Raw genomic sequence first — 5,008 nt, 5'->3', positions numbered from 1 at the left:
GGGAGTCCCGGCTGGTATAGGGGCCCGGCCGGGGCCCCGGGTCGGGTGCCCAGGCCCTGGGACCTGGGCCCCGTCCCCCGGCCTTCCGGACTGCCAAAGGCCCGGGATGGGGTTCCGTGGTGCCCGGGTAGCCTCCCCGTGCTTGGCTGTGTTCAGGAGCCCCATACGGGGCCCCCGAGGGCCCTGGGGAGGGCAGCCTCCCCACCCCGGGCTCCGCCCTGGGTCCTGCCGTGGGGCAGGGTGCCCGGGACGAGGTCCGGCAGGTCCGGGGAGACTTCCCCTGCGCCTCCAGGTCTGGGAGCCCCGGCTGTTATAGGGGCCCAGCCAGGGCCCCGGGTCGAGTCCCTGGGACCTGGGCCCCGTCCCCCGGCCTGCCGGACTGCCAAATGCCCGGGATGGGGTTCTGTGGTGCCCGGGGAGCCTCCCCGTGCTTGGCTGTGTTCAGGAGCCCCATACAGGGCCCCCGAGGGCCCTGGGGAGGGCAGCCTCCCCACCCCGGGCTCCGCCCTGGGTCCTGCCGTGGGGCAGGGTGCCCGGGACGGGGTCCGGCAGGTCCGGGGAGGCTTCCCCTGCGCCTCCGGACCTGGGAGCCCCGGATGAGTCCAGGGGCCCGGCCGGGGCCCCGGGTCGGGTGCTCTGGCCCTTGGCCCTGTCCCCCGGGCTGCCTCTCCACCAAGGGCCCAGGACAGGGGTCCTCCGGTCCCGTGCAGGCCTCCCCTGCTTGCCAAGGTGTCCGCAGGCCCCGGGCCCCTGGTCAGAGGGCCTTTTGGGCCCCCCCTGGCAGCCTCCATGGCTGGGGGCCGGCTGGGGCCCAGGGCCTCCGGTCTGCCATGCCTCGGGTGCCTGCTCACTCCTTCGTTGGGGCACAGGGTGACCAGACCGTGTCCCTTTCGTGCCCGGCCATCTGGTCGCCCGGATCCCCTCGGCCATCTGGTCGCCTGGATCCCCTCGGCCATCTGGTCGCTCTGACCGCCTCGGCCATCTGGTCGCCCGCAATGCTTTCCAATGGGGCGACCAGATGGCCGAATTTCCCTGGAAGTCCCGATGAGGTGCCATTTGCCTCCCGGATCCCAGCAAGGGCTCCAGGAGGTCGGGTACATTCCCGCCTTGGGTCCCCTCTGTCACCTCGTGTGCACGGATTACAAGAAAGGGGGGTAATTTTCCTCCGGATTACTGTGGCTTAATTTGACTCAACACGGGAAACCTCACCCGGCCCGGACACGGAAAGGATTGACAGATTGATAGCTCTTTCTTGATTCTGTGGGTGGTGGTGCATGGCCGTTCTTAGTTGGTGGAGCGATTTGTCTGATTAATTCCGATAACGAACGAGACTCCTCCATGCTAACAAGTTACGTGACCCCCAGCGGTCGGCGTCCAACTTCTTAGAGGGACAAGTGGCGGCTCTCCCCGGCCTGGCCTACGTTTCGGAAAGCCGGGACTGGGGCTGGGACCGGGCCCGGGGCTTGAGCCCCGTTACACAGGGCCCGGTGGTGCGGCAATACCCCTCCGTCCTGCAAGCCGGCCGGGGGTCCGAGGCGCCCGGGACGGAGGGTTCATCAGGGCCCGGGGAGCCCTGAAGCCCCGGAGCCCTGCAGCCCCAGAGCCCTGTAGCTCTGCAGCCCCCGGAGCCCTGCAGCCCCAGAGCCCTGCAGCTCCTGAGCCCTGCAGGCCCGGAGCAGGCAGATTGGCATCATTTCGGATGCAATGCTTTCCTATGGGGCGACTAGATGGCCGGACTTCCCTGGAAGTCCCTATGAGGTGACATTCGCCTGCCGGATCCCAGCCAGGGCTCCAGGAAGTCGGGCACGTTTGCGCCCTGGGTCCCCTCTGTCACCTTGAGTGCACGGATTACAAGAAAGGGGGGTCATTTTCCTCCGGATTACTAGGTGCAAGGGTATGCCCAAACACCCTCCCGGGGCTGGTGGTTCCCTGCCGGGGACCAGATGGGCGATGCCCGGGCAACACCTCCCAGGCGTCCGGAGCTCCCTCCTCCGGCCCACAGCGTGGCAAAGTACCCGGGACGAGCTCCATGGGTCCCGGGCCCTGCAACCCCAGAGCCCCGGAGCCCCGGAGCCCCGGAGCCCCGGAGCCCTGCTGCCCAACAGCCCCCGAGCCCTGGAGCCCAGCAGCCCTGGAGCCCAGCAGGCCAGCAGGCCCGGAGCCCAGCAGCCGCGGAGCCCTGGAGCCCTGCAGCCCCCCGAGATGTGGAGCCCTGCAGTCCCCGAGCCCTGCAGCCCTTCAGCTTCTGAGCCCTACAGGCCCGGGGAAGGCAGATTGGCATCATTTCGGTCCCGGCCATCTGGTCGCCCCTCTCGCCTCGGCCATCTGGTCGCCCGCAATGCTTTCCTATGGGGCGACTAGATGGCCGGACTTCCCTGGAAGTCCCGATGAGGTGCCATTCGCCTCCCGGATCCCAGCCAGGGCTCCATGAGGTCGGGCACGTTCGCGCCCAGGTTCCCCTGAGCCTCGCGGTGCACACTTGTGTGAGAAGTTGGCCTGATATATGATGCTCACTAGTTCTAGTGATCACCTTGTATCAGTCCAAACAACCCTTATGGTGATTGGTTGTAAGTCAATCTTATAGACCAGCTATCCTAATGGTAGCATGGACAAAGCAGTCTTAGGCTAAACTATTTTGGCATGTGAAGCCAGCTGTTTTACCACAATATAACCCCTTGAATACCAGATGAAAGGACACCGCACAGGTTGTTATGAAAATAAACAGTATATTTATTAATAACAACACCTCTGAACTGTTTATGAGGTCAGAGGGCTAAGCACATGACAATCTCTTACGAAAAATACGACAAGTTGCACAAAATTACAATGGTGCCCTAGGGGCACGACAAACCATATACTAAGTAAGTGGAATGTGAAAGTCGATAAAAGGAATGGAGCTGTCCAGAGGCTGTAGGATCGATGGGACCACGCTACACTAACTTCAGGTAAGTAATAGGAGGCCCACGGAACGCGTGTGCAGAGTGTGAACTCACACGCGAGATGCGTAACAACGTCTATGGACAGTACAGTTCAAGTAAAAGGTAAGTACGGACAATCCTGACTAGGTAGGACAACAACGACTGTGGAATTGGACACTAGGACAGTTAGACTACCCTTGAGCACTGAAATGCTCTCGTCACCTCACCCACGGGCTGCGGCCTGCTGCGTGGCAGGATGCCCTGGATGGGGTTCGAGAGGGCCCGGGCCTGGGGTCCCCATCCCCCCGGCCTGCTGCACTGCCCGAGACGGCGGGGGTTTCGTTGTGCCCGGGGAGCCTGGCTGGGTTCAGGAGCTCTGGCCGGGGCTCCGTCCGGGGTCCTGCCACGTGGCAGGGTGCCCGGGACGGGGTCCGGAGGGCCCGGGGAATGCTACCCCTGTGCCTCTGGGCCTGGGGCCCCCGGCTGGGATCCAGGGGCCCAGCCGGGCCCCGGGTGGGGTGCTCCAGCCCAGGGCCCTGTCCCCCGGCCTGCCGCACTGCCAAAGGCCTGGGACGGGGTTCCGTGATGCCCGGGGAGCCTCCCCGTGCTTGGCTGGGTTCAGGAGCTTTGTCCGGGGACCCTCAGGGGCCCCGGGGAGGGTGGCCTCCCCACCCGGGGCTCCATCCTGGGTCCTGCCGCATGGGAGGGTGCCTGGGACAGGGTCCGGAGGGCCCGGGGTAGGCTTCCTCTGCGCCTCTGGGCCTGGGAGCCCCGGCAGTGTCCAGGGGCACCGCCGGGCCCCGGGTCAGGTGCTCGGGCCCAGGGCCCTGTCCCCCCAGCCCGCCACACTGCCAAAGGCCCAGGACGGGGTTCCGTGGTGCCTGGGGAGCCTCCCCTTGCTCGGCTGGGTTTCAGGAGCCCCGTCCGGGGCCCCTGAGGGCCCCAGGGAGGGTGGCCTCCCCTCCGGGGCTTCGTCCTGGGTCCTGCCGCGCGGCAGGGTGCCCGGGACGGGTTCCAGAGGGTCCAGGCGGCTTCCCTTTCGTGCCCGGCCATCTGGTCGCCCGGATCCCGTCGGCCATCTGGTCGCCCGGATACCCTCGGCCATCTGGTCGCCCGCAATGCTTTCCTAAGGGGCGACCAGATGGCCGGACTTCCCTGGAACTTCCGATGAGGTGCCATTCGCCTCCCGGATCCCAGCGAGGGCTCCAGGAGGTCGGGCACGTTCGTGCCTAGGGCCACATGAGCCTCGCGGTGCGCACTTGTCCCCAGAAAGAGGGGTAGCCTTCCTCTGGATTACTAGGGACAAGGTACTCTGGGATCCCTCAAGGCCTAGCGGTCCTCAGCCGGCAGCTGGACGGGCCAGGATGTCGTCCCCTGCGCCTCCGGGCTCCCGTCTGGGGCCAGGGGCCCGGCTGAGCCCCGGGCCGGGTGCCTCCAGCCCCCGACCTGCCGCACTGCCAAAGCCTGGGACGGGGTACCGTTGTGCCCGGGGAGCCTCCCCTTGCTTGGCTGGGTCCAGGAGCTCCAGCATGAGCACCGCAGCTCCACGCCCAAACCCATTCGAACCTCCCGCAGCAAAGGGGTTAACTAGCTCCCATTGCTCCACCTGTATCCTCATGTCTATCATAGGTGTACCCAGTTTAAAGAAATACTGATCGACTACCACATACTGCTCATACAGACACTCAAGCATGTAGAAGGTTGAGTTCCAACGTGTTGCCACCTCCTGGATGAGTGCTTTTACTGGCACTTTATGTTCATGTTGCAGGCACCTCAGCTGCTTCCGGGCCTTAAAAGAATGGTTGAAATGTGTGCACATTCTTCGGCAGGTGCTCAGTAACTCGGAGACTGGACTTTCTTCACTCAAGATTTTTTTAACAACCAGGTTTATACAGTGCGCCAAACACGGCACTCTGAAATAGTTACCCTTATCCATGGCCTTAACTACATTGGCGCCATTATCCGTGGAAACATAACCGATCATGCGTTTTCTTGGGGACAGCCATTCAAAGACCTTTGTGTTAAACTCATGCAAAATGTTTTCTCCTGTATGAGTTTTCTCCATGGCAAACATGGCTATTGTTGCATGT

The sequence above is a fragment of the Lissotriton helveticus genome, chromosome 6 (assembly GCF_964261635.1).
Source record: "Lissotriton helveticus chromosome 6, aLisHel1.1, whole genome shotgun sequence".
NCBI classification, from domain to species: domain Eukaryota; kingdom Metazoa; phylum Chordata; class Amphibia; order Caudata; family Salamandridae; genus Lissotriton; species Lissotriton helveticus.
This window is presented reverse-complemented; position numbering follows the sequence as displayed.